Genomic DNA, 21,147 nt, shown 5'->3' on the forward strand with positions numbered 1-21,147 from the left:
ATTCAGCAGGCATCTCCACTGTGTCCCTTCATACCTCTAGCTGAATGCTTACAGAACTGATCCCATCCTCTCCTCAAAGGGCCTCCTTCCTCTTACTTTGAATCAGTAAGTTACTTAAGCTCTCAGACACCCAGATTAGAAAACTTGGAATCTTTTTGGACCCTGCTTATCCCACAGTTTCCACATTTAAGCAAGTTGTTGACTTGGCCTAATCTTCTGAATCTCTCTTCCCCTTCCCTTTCCCATCACCCTTGTGCAACTTCTCATACCTCTTATTCAGACTACAGCAATGGCCCCCTAAAGGGACCCTGCTCTTTCTCCATCCTACCACACTTACTGCTGTTAGGCTCAACTCTGTTCCTAAAGTGCAGTTCTGATCACCTTACTTCCTTGCTAAAAACCATTCATTCATGAGTCCTCCAAGCTTCAGTCTGGCACATCAGCAATTCTTTCCAATCTGACTTTAGCTGACGTTTCTGTCTTATCTCTAACCCTCTCCCAACACTCTTGGAATTGACGGTCCAGTGGGGGGATCAAAACTAATCTATCACCACACAAGCATGCATCTGTGAATTACAATAAGGGCTCTGAATGAAAAGAAGAATATGCTGTCTGAACATAAAACTGAGAGCCTGGTCTGGCCCATTCAAGGAGCTGATAAAAAGATTGGAGGGATGCAAACAGTGGGGGCATGCATGCAACTCAGAGGAGGGGTGGCAGGGCCTTAGAGAGGGTGCCTGATAGATTTTGATCTGTATCCCAAGAACAATGGAAGGCCATCGGAGGGTTCTAAACCTGGTGGGCAAGATTAGATTTACATCTTTAAAAGATGGTTGCACAGCAGGTAAGCTCCCTGAGAAGGGGGGTCTCTGCTTTTCACTCCTGGTAGCTCTCCGAGTGCCTGAAACAGAGTCTTCTAAGACAAGCACTCCATGAGGAACAATTAAAGTGCCTGGACAAAAGGAATAAAAGCAGGTAAGAAGGAAGAAGAGGAGATGAAGGGCGGGAGATCAGGAAAGCCAGGGAAATGGATAGGAGAGAGGGGGAAGCCATTTAATATTCAAGGTGCATGTATAAAATAATGAGATACTTTTACACAAATCATCTAAATGTGGGTTGCCATTTTACAGCTATCACAAGTGGCAGAAACCCTATTGGAACTTAGCTTTGGAATTGTCTTCAGCAACTGTTTATCAGTTACACACCTCAGATCTCATGGCTTTACTGTCAAATTTGATATAAACTGCCTATTTTTCCCATGTTCCCCTCATCGTGCCTATATGTTCCTTTTATTTTATCACTTTTTCTTGGAGACAGGATCTCACTCTGCCACCCAGGCTGGAGTGCAGTTGCACAGTCATAGCTCACTATAACCTCAAACTCCTGGGCTCAGGCAATCCTCCTAACTCAGCCTCCCGAGTAGCTGGGACTACAGGTTCTTGCCACCATACCCAACTAAATTTTAAACTTTTTTATAGAGATGGGGTCTCACTATGTTGCCTAGGCTGCATATGTTCTTTTTATACCTCTTTATATTGTTTTCTGTCTTGGATTATAAACTCCTAGAAGACAGAGACCAGATCTTTCCAATTACCCATAGCAGGAGAAGCAGCTGTTATGGTGCTGCATGCCCTGTGGGAACTTCTCCCCGTTAGTGTAGGGGATGATAAAGAATGGGGAATGAGGGGTCAGTGAATGAAAGGGGAACTAGGAACAGGGTGGGGAAAGAGGCTTCTGTCTTCCTTTTTCTTTCTTTGTCTAGTACCTAGGATGCTGAACTTCTAAAAATATACCAAGGTGGAGAAATTGCTTTCATAAGAGCATGAACTCTTGAGATGCAATGCCTGGGTTTGAATTTGGGCTGATTTCCTATTAGCTGAGGGGCCTTAGGCAAACGACTTAACTTCTCTGTGCCTCAATTTTCTCATCTTGAAAACGGATTGATGCTACTACCTTTGCCATATGGCTGTTTGGAGATTAAATGTGGATGCACTCAGAGCAGGCCTAGGCTGTGGTGAGCACTCAGCATTTGTCAGCTGGTTTTATTATTACTGCTGCTAAGCAGGAGGGTGCTCCTATTTGTACTTCCTCCAATTTCAAGATCCTTTGTTCTAAACAATTGGAAATTGCAATGATGAAGTTTGAGGCACATGTTTCGTTTATTCTTCCACAGACTTTAATTTGATGGTCCACAGAAATGTAATTAGCGTCGTGCAAATATTTTGGTCAGGACTAAAAGCTGCCTTCAATATTTTGCAAAAAGAACCAAACATAAGAGTCATCACGTTTTGAAAGCTGAATGTGAGAGCTCTGTGGGCAAATCCCCTCACAAGTGAGAGATTTTGAATAAACAGTAATTATGTAGCAAAAACCTAAGTAACAGCTGCAGGGAAGTATTGAGACAAACAGCCTGGAGGTTTGTGTACATGAAGGATGTAACCTGGTGGAGTAATTTATTATCTGGGACAACTGAAATATTAACTGTATGAGCATCATCTGTATAGGAAATTTAGGGAATAAAAATATTTCCACGTCATCATGGAACACTTATTACTATAAAGTTTACATTTCAAAAGTAGGTGTGACGTTAGCCAGCTGTGGTTTACTGATATGATATACAATGATGATAAAACCTATGTATATTTATCTGATATTGTCAGAATTGCCAGTCACTTCCTGGATAGAGTATGGTAGTGATTTTCCATTTTCTCATTGTTTTTATTTAACAGTAATTTTCGAAAGGATTTTAGCACTTCAAGTAAATGGTGAGGAAACAAAGAACTAGAGAGGGAGAGAGCATGTGACATACATGAGTGGGTAGAGATGAGAAAATAGTACAGCCGAGTGCCCCTAAGTATAAAGATGAAATGAAAATCTTCTGTTTGCCTCTATTGTGAATTTCAGGTCAAATCTTTCCTTATTGAAAATTCACCCAAGAGGCATCAAGATGACCTCTGGCCAGAGACTGAGTCATCTTTGCATGACATCAACACGACCTGCTTCTGCAGGCCCTCAGGGAACAGAGCAGAAGCTCTATTCCAGATCGAAGATGACAGCCTGGGATCCCTTTCCATCCATGTGCATGTAAGGATCTTGACACGCAAAGCCAAGATACAGCCTTCCTCCTTGTATAATTCATTCTGGTTATCCACACACCTAGAACCGTGAAGTTTATAATCTGCTCCTTTCTAACTGCTGCTTATAGAAATATATTTGCCAAAGTCAATCAGAGCCATGGGCAATGTGAGGAATTGAGAAGTGAAGCCAGCTGGACTTCCTGGATCGAGTGGGGACTTGGAGAACTTACCCGTCTTACAAGAGGTTTGTAAAATGCACCAATCAGTGTTCTGTAAAAGTGCACCAATCAGTGCTCTGTAGCTAGCTAGAAGTTTGTAAAATGGAGTGCTCTGTAAAAACGCACCAGTCAGCGCTCTGTAGCTAGCTAGAGGTTTGTAAAATGGACCAATCAGTGCTCTGTAAAATGGGCCAATCAGCAGGACATGAGTGGGGACAAATAAGGGAATAAAAGCTGGCCACCTTAGCCAACAGTGGTAACCCGGTTGGGTCCCCTTCTGTGCTGTGGAAGGTTTGTTTTTTCGCTCTTGACAGTAAATCTTGCTGCTGCTCACTCTTTGGGTCCGTGCTGTCTTTAAGAGCTGTAACACTCACAGCGGAGGTCCGCAGCTCCATTCTTGAAGTCAGAGAGACCACGAACCCACTGGAAGGAATCAACTCTGGATACAGAATGAGAGGGTATCCAATGGGAGACAGTTGTAGAAATCCCAAGTGTGAGTAAATGTGCGTGGAAGTAGATTTGTTGCACACTCATTTTCTTTAGGGACCTGCTGCATATGTGTGCCACTTTTGCACAACTCTGGAGGAAATAACCACTTGACGTGATGAATCCAAGAATTCAAGCAGAAAGAGTTGGATAATCCTTCCACATCACCCCAATTAGTCCTCAGGGATTGTCTTTTAATTTTTTGACAAAGCATTTACAGAAAAATACATAAATGAATGGAAAAATTCCTTCTCCTTACAGCTTAAGCTGGGGTGTGGTCATGATAAGACACATACATTTGTGAAGTGTAGGGCTATAACACTCTATTTCTTCTGAGATAAGCAATGTGATAGGTTTTTATTTCTACATCATTTTAGAGATAGGTACAAACAAGGCTCAGAGATTTAAGATTTCCAGAAGTGTCCAAAACAGAACTTTTCATTCTTATCCCATTACTGTATATTGTAAATCATTACAGGGTTATTTTAACTGAAATTGCCTGATACACTGAAAAGTCATGCCCACTAGGTGTAGGAGATAAAGAAAGGAAAATAAAGGGAAAGGAAAAGGAAGGAAGGGTGGGGAGTGGGGGCACAGGGAAGAAGAAGGGCTGAATTATCCTTTACTGTCTCAGTTTGGTTTTTCCAGTTCAATCGCCGGTAGCCCAGGTGGAAGAGATGCATGGGGCTAACCCTGTACCTTCTGGCACTCAACAAATTAACTGAAGGGTGTTTGCACTGAGCTGTTCTCATGCCAAGGAAGAACCACTAACACAGACTAGGTTGGGAGAAATGGTAGGTTTGATTTACTCACAGTTTATAGCAGCAAAAACAAATTGAGTGAAACTAAGGCAGACTTACAGTTTGTTTACTAAATTCTTGGCCAGCCAGAATCATGCACCTGTCATATTTAGTCAGCTCTTATTACCAAGATTGCACAAAAATTTAGACAATGCAAGGTGTTTAAAGTTTTTTCTCAAAGTAATAAACTCTAGACATTCTTAGGTAGCAGTGTATTTGGATGGCAGATTTCAAATGTAAGTATCAGAGAAACACCAGGCAATTGGTTTTTCAGTGAAAAGAAAATTGTGAATTGTGGTTAGCAACAGATAAAACTAGCCATACCAGTTACTTTTAAGATCTCTCTCTTTCTCTGTTTTTAAGAGACAGGTTCTTGCTCTATCACCCAGGCTGGAGTGCAGTGGTGCAATCATAGTAAGCTATAACCTTGAACCCCTGGGCTCAAACAATTTTCCTGTGTCTCCATGCCTGGCTAATTAAAAAAAAATTGTGGAGATGGGGCCTCATTCTGTTGCTCAGGCTGATCTCAAGCTCCTGGGCTGAAATGTTTCTCCCACCTTGGCCTCCCAAAGCACTAGGATTAAACATGTGAGCCACTGCGTCCAGCCAGATCACTCTTTTCTTAATATTCTGCTGTTTCATTACAATAGGTCTATGAGTGGATATATTTTTATTTATCCTGTTTGCAAATGGTTATGCTTCTTGAATCTGCAGATTCATGTCTTTTATTAATTTTGTAATTTTTTTCTTTTTTCTTTTTTTGTTTGAGAAGGATTGGACATTGAGATATATACCTATATATCTCAATGGACAGGTTAACAGCAGATATATATATATATACACACACATACACACACACACACATGTATCTGCTATATATATGTGTATATATTGTATCTCTGTGTGTGTACATGCATGTGTGTGTATTATATATGTTTTTAAATTTTGAAATTTCTTTTATAGAATCACAATAAATTGCAAAAGTATTTCATAGACTTCCCATATCATATCATCTAGCTTCCCCCATTGGTAACCTATCAATTATAGTGCATTATTGAATTATTGAAGCCAGGAAATTGATTGGAACAACACCACTAACTACATTACAGATTTCACTCAGATTTCACAGTATTTTCATATACTCACATTTTTAATGTCTTTGTATATATTTGTGATTACGTTTTATCACAACAATAGATTCATGTAACCACCATCACCAAAATTAACATACAGAATTGCTCCATCATCACAAAAGAAGTCTTTCATGCTGCCTTTTATAGTCACACCCTCCTTCCCCTTCCCTTATCCCTGAAAACCACTTAATCTATTCTCCCTGTCTACAATTTTATAACTTCAAGAGTTTTATGTAAATGAAACTGTATAGTGCATGTAGCCCTTTGAGACTGGCTTTTTTCACTCAGCATAATGCCCTTAAGACCTTTTCAAATTGCAGTGTGTATCAGTGGTTTATTTCTTTGTATTGCTGAGCAATGTTCCATTGTTTGAGTGTTTCAGAGGCTTCTTAATCATTCACCGATTGAAGGACATGTATGTTGTTTCTAGTTTTTGGCTATTACAAATAAAGCTGCTATAAACATTCATGTTCAGGGTTTTGTGTGAACACAAGTTGTTACTTCTAATTCCCAGGAGTGTGATTGCTGGGCCATATAGTAATCGTACATTTATTTTTTAAAGAAACTTCCAGGAAGGCTGATTTCCAGAGTGATTTTACCATTTTACATTCTTAACAACAATGTATGAGAGATCTAGTATCTCTGGATCCTTGTCAACAGTTAGCGTTACAAGCTGAGTATCCCTTATCTGAAATGTTCGAAATCAGAACTGTTTCAGATTGTGGGTTTTGTTTTTTTTTTTCCAGATTTTAGAACATTTGCATTATACTTACTGGTTCAACATCCCTAATCCGAAAATTCAAAGTATGAAATACTCCAGTGAGCATTTTATTTGAGCATCATGTTGGCACTCAAAAAATGTTGAATTTTGGAGCATTTCAGACTTTGGAATTTTGGATCAGGAATGCTCAACCGGTGTCAGGGTTTTGTTGTTGTTGTTCTGTTTTGTTTTTGTTATTGTTGCTTTTTTTTTTTTTTTTTTTTTTTTTAGCTGTTGTAATAGCTGTGTAGTGTATCTTACAGTGGTTTTAATTTGAATTTTTCCATAATGGCTAGTGATATTGAACACTTTTTCACATTTCACCTAAACATTGCTTTTCATATACTCACAGAAGATAAACATCCCTTTATCTTCTTTGGAGAAGTGTCTGATTACATCTTTTCTCTATTTTCTAATCAGATTGCTTTCTTACTGTTGAGTTAGAGAGTTCTTTATATATTCTGCATACAAGTCTGTAAATCAGATGTGATTTACAAATATATTCCCCTTCATTGAGTTTTAGCTTTTATCACTGTATTTTTTATTTCTAAAAGTTCTATTTTCAAAGCATGTCTGATCTTTTTTAAGAGACTCTTGTGATTTTTTCCTTAAGTCTTTATTTTATGTATTTAATCCTTTAGATACTTTTAAAATCATTTTTATTCAAAAATTTTAGTGTTTAACTTTCAAATTCTGCCTTCTGTACAGGAACTGTTTGCTGACCCTTTTTCATCATATTATTTATTTGTATGTTTTATAATTTTAGATTGTGAACTTGCCTTCATTAGAACTTAATCTTTGGAAATCCCTACAGAGACCATGTTAAGGGGATGTTCTTCAAGAGAGGCTTTGTATTTGCTACTCCAGAAACATTAGCAGCTAAGCACCACATTTATACCATCCTCTCAACCTGAGTTTCCTAGACTATGCCCATGCCATGAATTTGAATACCAGATAGTTTCATGGCTGTCAATCTTCACAGAAATATATATATATTTTTTAACTCCTAAAGATGGTGGGCATGTTTGCTTGTTTGTTTGTTTTAAATTCCACTCTGCCTCATCCTGCCTTCAGGTTGTGGTTTTAGTTCCAATTTCCTGTCTCTAGGGCCTAAGGCTTTATTTCCTATTCCCACGCAAGGATTAGTGTCTAAGCCTCTTTCCTGCAGCAGCTAAAGTTTCAGTTCTCATGTTGACCTCACTGGTTTTCATTTCCCTCATTATTTTTTGCTACCTGGGGATTTCTCTGACTTTATTGTGAGCTCCTTTTTTTTTTTTTTTTTTATTAAAAATATATCTTTTTCAAAAATGGTAAGTTTATAAATATTTCTCATTTTATCCAATATTTTTTGTGTTTAGTAATGGAAAAGTTTTCAAATTATCTAGGTGAGTACTTTTTTCCCATTAATTGTTCATAACAAAACTTACAAAACCATATACTGAATTCTTTAGTTAAGCAACATTAGTATTCATAGTGGAGATACAGGCACTGTATGACCTCGGAAATAAATATGCTTTGAGAATACAATTACAAGATTCTAGCTCTTGGCTCAAATGTCACATCTTCAGAGAAGGCTTCCTTGAACAACTCCCATCTCAAGTCACCCTTGTTCTAATTTAATTTCTTCAAAACACTCACACTTTATTATTTCTTTGATACTTAAGATATTTTTATTGTACATATCCATCAGGCTGAGCATCAAATCAGAGCAGAGGGATAGAGAATAAGTTTTACCATCGAAGGAGTCACTAAGATATTGGTGAGGATATGGACAAATTAAGTGTCATATAGGTGACCAGGATGCACGAATGGAATGTGATTTCAACTAAGAAAGTGAAATTCAGTAAAATGTGTTGTATTCTATTTGAAAGGAAAATAAACTCAACAAAAAGAGTGGTTGTCTTTATAGACTCTAGAAAAAAATCTGAGGGGAGGAATTTGGCAATGTTTCTCCAGGTCTGGCCAAGGTTAAGGCTATCTGTTCTAGGGCATACTGTACAAAGATTACTCACTGCACTTCTCTGCAGTCTGAATGAAAATGCCTTTGGGAGCATCGCTTTGATCTGATTTCACAGATCAGCAGCAGGCAACTATCTAACTAAAAATTTGGTTGTCCAGGTTTTCTGCATGGCACACATGAGCATTTTGATCTCTGGGAAGGACTACCCCATTCTGTAATTAGTAAACTGGCATTCTGATTTCTTGCAAACTTTGTAAGTGAATCAGCCCTGATTAGTTCTGGTGCAACATCAAGTTCAGTATTCATCAAGCTGAGAGTCAGACTGTGAAGCTCAGTCAGGTCAACAAACCAGCCTCTTAGGTGCTCCCTCAAAGCTCACCCCTGGTCTGGCAGCATTGTGTGACGCAGGACACTTAAAATTATTCATTCCTGGCCCTTACCCCAGCCTTTTCTAATCAGAATGGAGAGAAGGGATAGGAAGAGGGGAGGTGGGGAAAAGGGATAGGGAATTTGCTTTTCACAAGCTTTGCTGATGATCCTTATGCAGCAGATTTGGGAAACACTGTCCAAGATCATTTTCTTTTTCATCCCTCTTTAACTGGAAGGTGTGTCTTTTTTCCCCCTTGCCCCAAAATAATGCCTCTGATGGCAGGAGACTTAATTGAGTTTAATGTGTATGTCTAGTCCTGTAAGTGTAATTATCCCATGGGTAATCACATTTTGAAATAAAAGCTTGTTAGTGTAAACAAATCTCTGCAGCACTGGGGCTTTCTCATCTTTTGGAACAAGTAGGAAGGTCAGGTTCAGTTGTAATGCCCTTTCACTCACTCTCTGCACCTATCTCCCACATCTGGTATCTCTCTCCTGTCCTCGCAAGCTGCAAAAATGTAGTTCTCAAAGTGTTGAACGGAGCTGCCTGACACCAGCTGCCTCTATGCCTAATTTCAACCAGCCCTGGAAGATTCCCTAGGAGACACAGGGTTTCAGCCAGGATCCCACGTCTCTTCCAACCTCTCTCCCTGCAAGGAGCATCTACTTCCTTCTTTGGAAGGTAGACAAGGAACCAAGTTTATTATGTGGCCCTTGGAGTGCAATTATTTTGGATTCCTGTTATTTTGGTGGGGAGGAGAGAGGATTTTGATATCTCACCTTCTACTTACTATTATTCAGCTGGGAAAGAGTAAAGGAATTAACAGAAGATGGAAGGACTGAATAAGCAATTCAATGTGACTGTCACCCAAGAATCTGAGTTGGTGCTCTTTTCAGAATGGTTGTTTCGGAGAATATGTTTCTCCAAATTAAACTGCTTCCTGGAATTCAGTATACTCATGGACTTTTATTCTGTTTTGAAATATGCAAAGTGAAAAGGCTTAAAGAGAAGCACAGGTTACTGACAATCCGCAGGACCCAAGTACACACCATAGGTCTCTCTCCCAAGAACCAGTGCTAAGATTAGATCAATCTAATTGTCATTTAAACTTGATGTATGTAAATGAGAACGGTAGCAACTCCTGGGCTGCAAAGAGTTTAATTAATTCATTAATTTCTTCAATTTTATTCAACAAATATTTGTTGATTGCGCAAAACATGTTTTTGTTGTTGTTGTTGTTGTTTGTTTGTTTTTTGAGACAGAGTCTCGTTCTCATTCTGTTGCCCAGGCTGGAGTGCAGTGGCATGATCTCAGCTCACTGTAACCTCTGCCTCCCGAATTCATGCAATTCTCCTGCCTCAGCCTCCTGAGTAGCTGGGATTACACCTGGCTAATTTTTTGTATTTTTAGTAGAGATGGGGTTTCACTATGTTAGCTGGACTGATCTCGAAGTCCTGACCTTGAGATCCACCTGCCTCTACCTCCCAAAGTGCTGGGATTACAGGCGTGAGCCACCGTGCCTGGCCGCATTTTTTTTTTTTTTTTTTTTTTTTGAGACAGAGTCTCACTCTGTTGCCCAGGCTAGAGTGCAATGGTGTGATCTTGGCTCACTGCAACCTCTGCCTCCTGGGTTCAAATGATTCTCATGCCCCAGCCATCTGAGTAGCTGGGATTACAGATGTGCACCACCATGCCCAGCTAATTTTTTCTATTTTTAGTAGAGACGGGGTTTCACTGTCTTGGCCAGGCTGGTTTCAAACTCCTGGTCTCCAGTGATCCTCCCATCTTGGCTTCCCAAAGTGCTTGGATTCCAGGAATAAGCCACCATGCCTGGCCTGTGCAAAGCATTTTTGAAGATGACAGCTACAGATTTCACATGAGTTAGAGCTATCTTGAGAGTGCACCTATTCAGTATCCATTAAGGTGAAGTCTAGGAACTTACGTGGGAGCTCACATCGCCTTGAGTCACATGTACTTGATTACCAAGTCAATATGATTGGCATTCTGCAGGACTTTCAATGGTACTCCTATGCCTTGTGATGGATCAGGAGCAAGTATTTTCTCTCATTGCCCCTGATAAAGTTGTGGAGGCCACAATGCGATGAGTTATAAATGTATTTTACTGTTTCCTCACAGAGAGCTTGTACCGTTACTGAAAGAAGGTCCAGTGCATCTTAGAGCAGCTCTTACCTTCCAGGTGTTTTTCAACAAGCACTTATATGCATAGAAAGGCCACACGGCATGAAGATGGCAACAGATTTTTCAAATGTTTTCTGTTGAACTGGTACTTTTCAAGGTGGACTCAATAGCTTCTCATTAATATATTCGTATATGACACCAATTATTTTCTGTTTTCAGAAAGAATGGAAGAGTTTAAACATCCCATTAAACCAAGTATATAATATAATAAAGTGAAGAGTAAAGGCTAATTTTTCTTTTTCTCTTAACTCCAGAACTCATAAACAAATACACCACACAAAATGATCCATCATTGGCATTGCACCAGACACATTACATATATCTGTATCTATTTGTAAATAGCCTCTGACTTCTAACATGTCTCAGTCTGGCAGACATATAAAACAAGAGTATCTACAAATATTTTACAAATGCAAATAACTGCATACCAATATATGTAAGGGTGAAATTATAACAACCATGTGACCAGGACACCCATAGGTCTGATCACATACTGGTGATCAGTATGTGGCAGACTAGGTATAATCCTTGAATTACATGAATTCCAGATGCTGAGACTCGCTGAGATTGAGCTGGGAAGGTGAAATGTTCTGGATGCATCAATGCAGTCTCCTTGGAGAGAACAGGCTTTGACTTGGGTGGTGCATAATGAGAATATGTTTTGGCAAAAGACTGAACAAAGGCTGTTTCAAACAAGAAGCAAGCGCAGCAGAAGAGTAAGGTGAGGGCAACCAGGATGCTAAACTTACTCTTTTCTCTCTCTCTCTCTTTTTTTTTTTTTTTTTTTTTTTTTTTTTTTTTGGGACAGAGTCTTGCTCTGTCACCCAGAGGAGTGCAGTGGTGCAGTCATGTCTCACTGTAGCCTCAAACTCTTGGGCTCAAGAGATCCTCCCACCTCAGCCTCCCCAGTAGCTGGAACTACAGGCATGCCCACTGCGCCTGGCTAATATTTTAAACATTTTTTATAGAGACAGGGCCTTGCTTTATTGCCCAGGTTGGTCTTGAACTCCTGGTCTCAAGCAGGCCTCCCACTTCAGTCTCCCAGAGTGCTGGGATTACAGGCGCGAGCCACCACGCCCAGCCAGGATGCTAATTTTAGGTATTACTGGAATATAAGAGGTTAGAGAAGATGTTACGTGTCAGATCTCCTCTCCAGGGGAGAGCATCGTATGTTTGGAATGAGTATTTTGATAAGCCGCTTAGCATGTTGGGGTTAAGGGCCTGTAGCATATTCATATTCAAATCATAACACCTCATCTTTGAACTTCCCAGTTTGGCTACAGGGCTTTTGTTTTGCTGGCTGGGATACTGCCTCTAGTGGCCTTCTTCCCCTTTTCCCATCCACACCTTGTGTGCTGTTCCAGGGCTTAGCCACCCTAAATGCATGTTGAACAAATGTGGAGTTCAATCTGTCCAAGGCTGGGAATCAGGAAGACTGTCTGTGGCAGACAGTACTGCTCACAGTAAAGGGACAGATATCCCAGGCAGCTCAGGCTTGGTAGAGAAGCACAATATCTGCAATCAAAATACCTGGGCTCAAGTCCCAGCTCTGCCACTAACTATGCATGTAATCTGAGTAAGTCAAGAATACGGACAGCTTTTTATTCATCTTGACATCAGTGGAGTTAGCACAGTGCTGCAGGGCCTGAAGACATTGCATAAATGTTTGTTGAATATATGACCAAATAAATGAATGACTGCTCTGAATTTTAGTTTCTTCATCTATGAGATAAGAATCGACATAACACCTTCTCCCTGAAGAAGGGGTTTTGTCCTAGTTTCTGATTTTTAGATTGAATGAGAGAATACATACGTAAGCACTATGAAAACCACAAGGAACCCTCGAAATTCCAATAGTTTCATGGTCAGCCTAGTTAAAACGATAGATCAGGGGTGTAGTCTGCCCGTGTTAAGACTGAATGTGTATCTAAATGAGTGTGGATTTTAGAGTTCTGCAGCCCCTGCTTCCAAATTAGAGTTAAGAGAACACATGCTCTGCATCCCCAAGCTGGAGAGCACTAAATCTGAAACTATCATCAGTACTTTACTGGTTAATGGCAAAATGGGGAGAAGAAGGGTGCTGTGATGTATTTTTTCATAAAGATACTTATACACAAAATTGAGGACAATCCTTTTTTTCTGATATTATGTTCTTTATTAGTATTTTGATTTCAAAGTGTTCTTTTAAAAATGAGATTATGTTAATGGTAGATATCTATTTTCAATCTCCTTATCTAGCAAATAAGAAGATGGCAACCATATATAACTCTTTCAATATGTTTTTAATTTTATTTATCCCTAAACCCTCAAGTTCAGGAACTACTATCCTAAAAGAGTTCCAGATGGACATACAGAAATTTGGGGTTCCTGCTTCAGCATCATTGTCTGATCCTTTAATCTGCTAGAGTTTGGCAGTCATTTCTAAAGAGTTCAACATTCTATAGGCAAAAATAAACTAGATAAACCCCTTTGGGGTGTTGTTCTAATGAAACAGTGAGAGACCAAGAATTTTTTTTTCTTTTTTTAGTTTTTGCTGGAGTTTTGACATATCTTACTAACAGAGTAAATGGATATGAAGTCTACTCCTAAACAAAATGAAAACACCAGTTGAAATATGAATAAATGAAGTTGTTTATAACAATTTCAGAGCTGCTTTAATGAACAGAGTAAAATGGGATGTCTGTTTTAACTCAACTACTTTGGCATTTTCCACCTCTTTGCCTTTTCCAAGATAACTTTTAAGACTAGTTTTGACTAGATTGGGTAGATTTTAACGAGATTGGTATCAAATTATATTTCTGTTTTTGAGACGAGCTCTCACTCGAGCCCAGGCTGGAGTACAGTACCATGCCATGATTTTGGCTTACTGCAACCTCCACCTCCCAGGCTCAAGCAATCCTCCCACCTCAGCTTTCCATGTAGTTGGGGCCATAGGCGCGTGCCACCACACCTGGCTCACTTTTTGTATTTTTGGTAGAGATGGGGTTTTACCATGCTGCCCAGACTGGTCTCGAACTCCTGAGCTCAGATGATCCACCTGCCTTGGCCTCCCAAAGTGCTGGGATTACAAGCATGAGCCACTGCACCAAGCCTCAAATTATATTTCAATTTGACAGGTAAGTCAGTTCAAAAACCGAGATTTAAGCATTAAAGAAGCCATTAAGAATTTGCAGGTGGAGCCACCTTATTTTTCTTAAAGTTTTCTTCAATTAAATGTTTATGGGGATAGAAGTTATAGAAGTATTTGTTTGCACTGTCTTTGAATCCCTTGTTATTTTCAGGCCGTTCTGTTATTTCCAGGGTTTTCGATGTCCCTGCGCTAATTTTTATTTAATTTCTCAGCTGAGGGGTCTGCCGCCCAACAGATAGTATAATTTTGGCCTCTAATGTGCATGTTCAGATCTGTATTTTCAGTGTTTCTTAATTGACTTTTGCTTACTCAAAACAAGCTCAAACCAACTGCCTCTCTGGGCTACTCTGTGAGTTTCCACTTGTTATTTTTTATGACCCTTTATCACTAGTGAGCTACCATTTATCGAGTACTTACTATGTGCCAGATCTTTGGCAGACACCATTCTATAAAGACCCCTCTACCCACTGGGCAAATATCAGTAGGCTCCACCCATTTCTTGTACTTGTCCTTATCACTATTTGTGTGTTTTTCTTTTTTTTTTTGAGAGGGAGTCTCGCTCTGTCGCCCAGGCTGGGGTGCAGTGGCCGGATCTCAGCTCACTGCAAGCTCCGCCTCCTGGGTTTACGCCATTCTCCTGCCTCAGCCTCCCGAGTAGCTGGGACTACAGGCGCCCGCCACCTCGCCCGGCTAGTTTTTTGTATTTTTTAGTAGAGACGGGGTTTCACCGTGTTAGCCAGGATGGTCTCGATCTCCTGACTTCGTGATCCGCCCGTCTCGGCCTCCCAAAGTGCTGAGATTACAGGCTTGAGCCACCGCGCCCGGCCTACCCCTTACCACTATTTGAAGGGCATTGTTTACTTCAGGCCATTATAGGCATAAGAAAAGGATTTGCTGAGAACAACTGAACCTGCACTTTGGAATTAATATATGCAGCATAACCGTTTACCTATTTACACATGGTAGGTCATGGGTTGTAGGATGGTATATAGTGTGATTCTAATATTGACACCCGGTCATTTCCCACTAAGATTTAAGACAAACCTTTAGTCCAGGGTTACTAGAATCGTGTGTCATGCTATAGTCTGTCCCCATTTCCATGATTCATGCTGCTCCACCTGGATACAGTTTGGACTGATAGCTTTAGCATTAGAATATATGTATATGATTTGCAAAGGGTTTTTTGTTGTTCTCACCGCAGTGGTTCAACACTTAGGTACTGGAGTGTATTAAATGACTTGCCATTTTCCAAACTCTCCCTTTTTCTCAGTCTTTGCACATGGAATTTCTCTACCTGGAATCCCACCCTAACCTTTCTGTCTGACAATCTCCTATATTCCCTTCAAGACCCAGTTCAAATGGAGCCTTATCTATGATGCCCACCCTCAGTCTCCAGTGAATCCATTCTTCCTCTCCACTCCCGAAGTGCCTTCTGCATAATCACAACAGGATCCCAAGTATTTGCAGTTATGTCTATTTCTCCCATTAAATATGAGCTCCCTTGAAGGAAGGGAGTGTGTTTATCATTTCTGTATGTGTATCATTTCTGTATCTTCAGCAAGTAGAAGTACTTAACACATAGCAAGTGATCAAGAAATGATTGGGGAGTAGATAAATAAAGGCTAATTGCTTTCTCTTTCATCAACTGTGTTTCTATGTTTCTGGTTATTTCCACTTGTTTTTGTTATTATATAAACATGAGTAATGCAGGAAGTACTGGGGACATGTCTCTTCTACCATGTCACTGCCGATGACTTTTGCAAAATGCCTATGAATACCTTGTACAAAACAACCTTCTGCAACTATGGCGGAGACAGTTTTATAGAATTTATCAATTTGGATGAAGGTCTCAGTTTGGCCGTTTAACAGTCTCATGCTCATGACTCATGGTTAAACTCATAAGAGCTCATGTGATCCCAGTCAAAGGCTGGAGCAGCTGAAATCTATGACACACCCCATTAAGAGCTGCTGAGTTATACACATCATTCCAGGAGGCACTGGAGCCTAGCAGCACTTTCAGCTTCTAAATACCTCACTACACTGAACACCACTGCACACCACTTTAGCTTTCCTATACATGGGGCACAGCTGAAAAGCTGTCAAAACAGAACGATGCCGTGGAACTCTGGAACTCTGCTGACACACTCACAGAAACAGATGACAAGATGTGGAAGAAAGGCTTGATTTTGATTTTTGCTTTATAAACTCAGCAAACCGGGCAAAACAGCAAATGTCAGGTTCTATCTCTGGTTCACTCCTGGCAAACCCATGTTTTGTGATTCTGTAATGCCTCACATTACTACTTCTTTTCCAAAATGATCTCATTTTGGAGATGGGCTTTCATCCTGATCATATAAGGGGAATAGATGTTGACGTGGCTGCACAATCCTTGCCTGTACAAATAGGAATCAGGGTTCCATATTTTCTTTACATTTATTTTTGTTTTGGGTTATTTAATGCTGAGTCCATGCCTTGTTCACTCATCCTTCTACTGTTCTTTCTTTTCTTCATAAGACAATAATGAAAAGTGGACAAACTTAGAAACAAATGTAGGCCAGGCATTAAAAAGTATTTTTAAAAGTAGACAAGCTATGAGTTATGTTGTTAGTAATATGGTTCTTTCTACATTGTTTTCTTTTTTTTTTTTATAGTTTGGTCTTATATTCTTAGTTACTAGGGAGAATTATAAACTCAGAGTTTGGAGCGGCTTGTATAACTTTTCTATCAGATTGTTCTCCCACTTCTGTTGGAATGCCTCCTGGACAGGCAAGTTACTATCCAGAAAAGCAATATAGTATATGAGATGTTGCTGGTCTCAGAGACAGGGGATCTAGATTTGAGGCTTTATGCTGTGATTTACTGTTATATATTCTTACCCTCTCTGAACCCTGGTTATTAGTTTGTGAAATGGGGCTAATAAAACATTCAGTTCAGGCTGAAGGTAGGCTAGGATAGCAATGCCATGGAGTCAACACAGAGTAGGACGAACCAGGGGTGCTGCCAAGGCCCAGCACCTGCTAAGTGACTCAGCAGAGAAGGCAGTCCCAGAAGGGCAGCCTAAGGGGTGCCTGAGGAGTGCAGAGTGACCGGGACTGAGAGGTCCCATCAAGCCAGTGGAACAGGGATGCAGGGTGAGCCCTTCCTCAGTGGCTACTTAGGAACCAGGAGGCAATGATAGGTGTTAAGATGATGACTCAATTTAGACCTGCCATTTATTGTCTATGCAACTCTAGACAAGTTATTTAGTATTTTTGACGGTCATTCTTCTCATCTGTGAATTGAAACAGTAACATCTATTTGTGAGGTTGCTGAGAGGCTTAAAGTAATTGAGATAACAGATGTCAAGCATTTAGCAAGAGGCCTAATATGTAGCAAATGCTTAAAATGCAAACAAGCAGCTGAAAGGCAGCAGAGTTGAGGGACATCTGTCCTTATCTGGTAGGATTTCTTCAATAAGAGGACAGATGGGGAGGGGGTAGGCTCTCCATCTGGGAAGAGTACTGGGAAGAGCCATCTAAATACAGCTACAGCACAAAGCACAAGGTGGCCTCTGCTCTTAAGGAGGGCTATGCTGTTGAATTAGGAGTGGGTGTCAGGCTTCAACTGGGACTCCTGGGAGGACTCATGGCTCTCATCCTACATTACAGGGTGCCCAACGCTTTGCAATGGAGTGTATCATCCCAGGTTCATCTGTTGACTGGGGGAGCTTCATATTTGAGCCTACAGGTGAGTCTGTTGTTGACTGCAGCTGACTTAGAGCCTAGAGGAAAGATGAGGGAGCTGACACTGCCCCTAACTGCTCACAGGTGGATTGAACGAAAATACTACTCGAGCACCTTAGCATGGCTTATGAAGCTCTCTATGACCTGGCGCCACTTCATCTCTTTGGCCAGTCACCTCTTCACACTTTAAGCTTTAGCAATATTCCCATCTGTACTGTGCTGATTGATGCTGCTGTAGCTCTGTTCTTTCCAGTACTCCGGCCTGAAACGCTCTTCCGTCATTTCTTCATCTGGCCAACTTTCAACATTCTTCAGAGCTCAGCTGAAGAGCCACCTCCTTCAGGGTGTCCTCCCTGAGTCCCATGGGATAAAAATAGCAACCATTTATTGAGCACTTAACTGAGTTCAGGCAAATGTAATAATTCCGTACTTTGTGTCATGCAATACTTTAACAACCCTGAGGAAACAGAGCCTCTGAAAGCTTGAGTAGCTTGCTCAAGGTCTGCCTTAGCAGCTAGGTTACGTTGAAGCCTGGATTTTAAACTATGTCTGCCTAAGTCCAAAGCCAATGATCTCTAGTCACTATGACACGCTGCCTCCTTGTCACAGGCCTTCTCCTACAGTTCCACAAACCCCTTTAAAGTCCTGTCCCATCATGTGAAATCATTTTGTATATAGAAATCATTAGCTTATATGTTGGCTTCCACTAACAGATGGAAACTCTTCCGGGACAAGAGTTCTAGGTACCCACTAATACTCTTAGTCAGTGCTCAACACAGAGTATTCAGTCAGTAAAGGCTAAAGGGCATATAAACTGAATGTGTATGAAACTTTTTTTTGTTCGTCTGTTTTGAGATGGAGTCTCACTCTGTTGCCCAGGCTGGAGCGCAGTGGGGTAATCTCAACTCACTGCAGCCTCCGCTTCCCAGATTCTAGTGCTTCCCAGGTTCAAGTGATACTCCTGCCTCAGCCTCCTGAGTAGCTGGGATTACAGGTGTGCACCACCACACCCAGCTAATTTTTGTATTTTTAGAAGAGACGGGGTTTCACCATGTTGGCCAGGCTGGCCTCAAACTCCTGACCTCAGGTGATCTGCCCTCCTCGGCCTCCCAAAGTGCTGGGATTACAGGCGAGAGCCACCGTGCCCAGCCTATGAAACATTTTTAAATGGTGATGGTGAGAGACATGCGTCTGGAGAAGCTCCCCACACAGTAGGAAATAGAAAAATATTAACAAGCAAGGTAAGTTAATGGGGAAAAGAAAGCCTTTTATGCAAAGGGTGCTAAAATAACTAATGGGGGAAAAACTTCAACAAATCTCAACCTTTATTTTACGCCACACACAAAAACTAAGATCTGTCATAGCCCTGAATATAAAAGCTACAAACATAAGCTTCTAGAAGAAAACTTGGACTAGAAAAACTTCTGTGACTATATTTTAGGCAAAGATTGCTTAGACAAATCTTAGGGCCAAAAAAAAGCACTAAGCATAAAAGAAAAAATTGGACTTAATCAAGACCAAGCATTTGTGCTCATCAAAAGACACTATTAGGAAAATAAAAAGCAAACCACACCTGAATGAGCTCTTCACAATATATATATCTGATAAAAAAAAAAAAAAAAAAAAACTTTTATCGAGGTAATACAGAGAACTCCTATAATTCAATAATAAAAAGACAAGCAGGCCGGGCGCAGTGGCTCGCGCCTGTAATCCCAGCACTTTGGGAGGCTGAGGCAGGTGGATCACGAGGTCATTAGTTGGAGACCAACCTGGCCAACATGGTGAAACCCCGTCTCTACTAAAAATACAAAATTAGCCAGGTGTGGTGACGCATGCCTGTAATCCCAGCTACTAGGGAGGCTGAGGCAGGAGAATTGCTGGAACCTAGGAGGTGGAGGTTGCAGTGAGCCAGGATCACGCCACTGCACTCCAGCTTGGGTGACAGAGCAAGACTGTCTCAAAAAATAAAAAATAAAAATAAAATTCAAAAAGGGCAAGCAACCCAATAAAATAAATGGCAAGAGACTTAACAGGAATTTTACAAAAGAAGATATATAAAAGGCCAATAAGCACATGAGAGACACTCAGCTTCACTGAATGAAGACAAGACAAATTAAAACCACAATGAAACACCACTTCATGCCCATGAAAATGACTAAGATTATAAGAAAATGGCTAGGATTCGATAATACTAAAATTTGGCAAAGACGTGAGGCAACTGGAACTCTCCTACGTTACTGGCGCAGCCATTTTAGAAAATTATTTGTCAATTTCTTGTAATGTTAAATAAACATTCTTTTCTGTTATGATACAGAAATTCCACTTCAAAATATTTACTCAAGATTAACAATAGAGAGTAGAAAGATGGTAACCAGAGGCTGGGAGGGGTGGTGGGTGTAGCTGGAGCAGGGGAAGTTGGGGATGGTTAATTGGTACAAAAAAAAAAAGTTAGAATTAATGAATAAGGCCTAGTATTTGATAGCACAACAGGGAGCCTATAGTCAATAATAATTCAATTGTACATTTAAAAATATCTAAAGGAGTGTAATTGGATTGTTTCTAACACAAAAGATACCTGCTTGAGGGGGTGGATATCCCATTTTTCATGCTGTGACTATTATGCATTGCACGCCTGTATAAAAACATCTCATGTACCCCAAATATATATGTGTATATATATAAATATATTATATATAAAATATATATTATATATTATATATAAAATATATATGTATATATATAATATATAAATACATATATGTAAATATATGTATATATAAATATATGTATGTATATAAATATATGTATATATATACACACACACCTACTATGAATAGGTATCCACAAGAATTAAAAATCAAAAATTATTTTAAAAAGATTAATGATAACAAAAGTTTATAAAACAACTTATTTATAGTAGCTTTATTCACAATAGCCCCAAACTGAAAACAAATTGTGGTATACATGCAATGGAATCTCATTCAGCCATAGAAAGAAACAGCCTACTGATACACGCAACAACACAGATGAATCTTAAAAACACATTGAGTGAAAGAAGCCAGTCACAAAAGACTGCGTGCTTTATGACTCTACCTAGATGATATTCTGGAATAAGCAAGACTAAACTATGGAAAGAGAAATCAGAACAGCGATTGCTGTTGGTGTGGGTTCAGACTAGAAAGGGCATAAGGAAACTTTCTGGGGTGATGGAAATATTCTGTCTCTTGATTGGGTTGGTGGTTACACAGGTGTATTTATTTTAAAAACTCATAGAATTGCAGTCTTAATTTTT

At 40.1% G+C, this 21,147-nt stretch overlaps 1 long non-coding RNA gene across 2 annotated transcripts in view; it reads left to right on the forward strand.

The window, feature by feature from the left end:
• The window catches only part of LOC115899650, a 61,777-nt gene extending 58,474 nt beyond the window's left edge, over nucleotides 1-3,303 (forward strand). Inside the window, exons 3-4 of one of the 2 annotated variants that reach the window (XR_004059262.1) lie at nucleotides 2,905-3,084; nucleotides 3,206-3,303. This is a non-coding gene — a long non-coding RNA (uncharacterized LOC115899650). Of the gene's footprint in view, nucleotides 1-2,904 lie in introns of both variants that reach the window. The other variant, XR_004059261.1, reaches the window with a different exon arrangement.
• The last annotated feature ends 17,844 nt before the right edge of the window (nucleotides 3,304-21,147 follow it).

The sequence above is a fragment of the Rhinopithecus roxellana genome, chromosome 9 (assembly GCF_007565055.1).
Source record: "Rhinopithecus roxellana isolate Shanxi Qingling chromosome 9, ASM756505v1, whole genome shotgun sequence".
Classification (NCBI taxonomy): Eukaryota; Metazoa; Chordata; class Mammalia; order Primates; family Cercopithecidae; genus Rhinopithecus; species Rhinopithecus roxellana.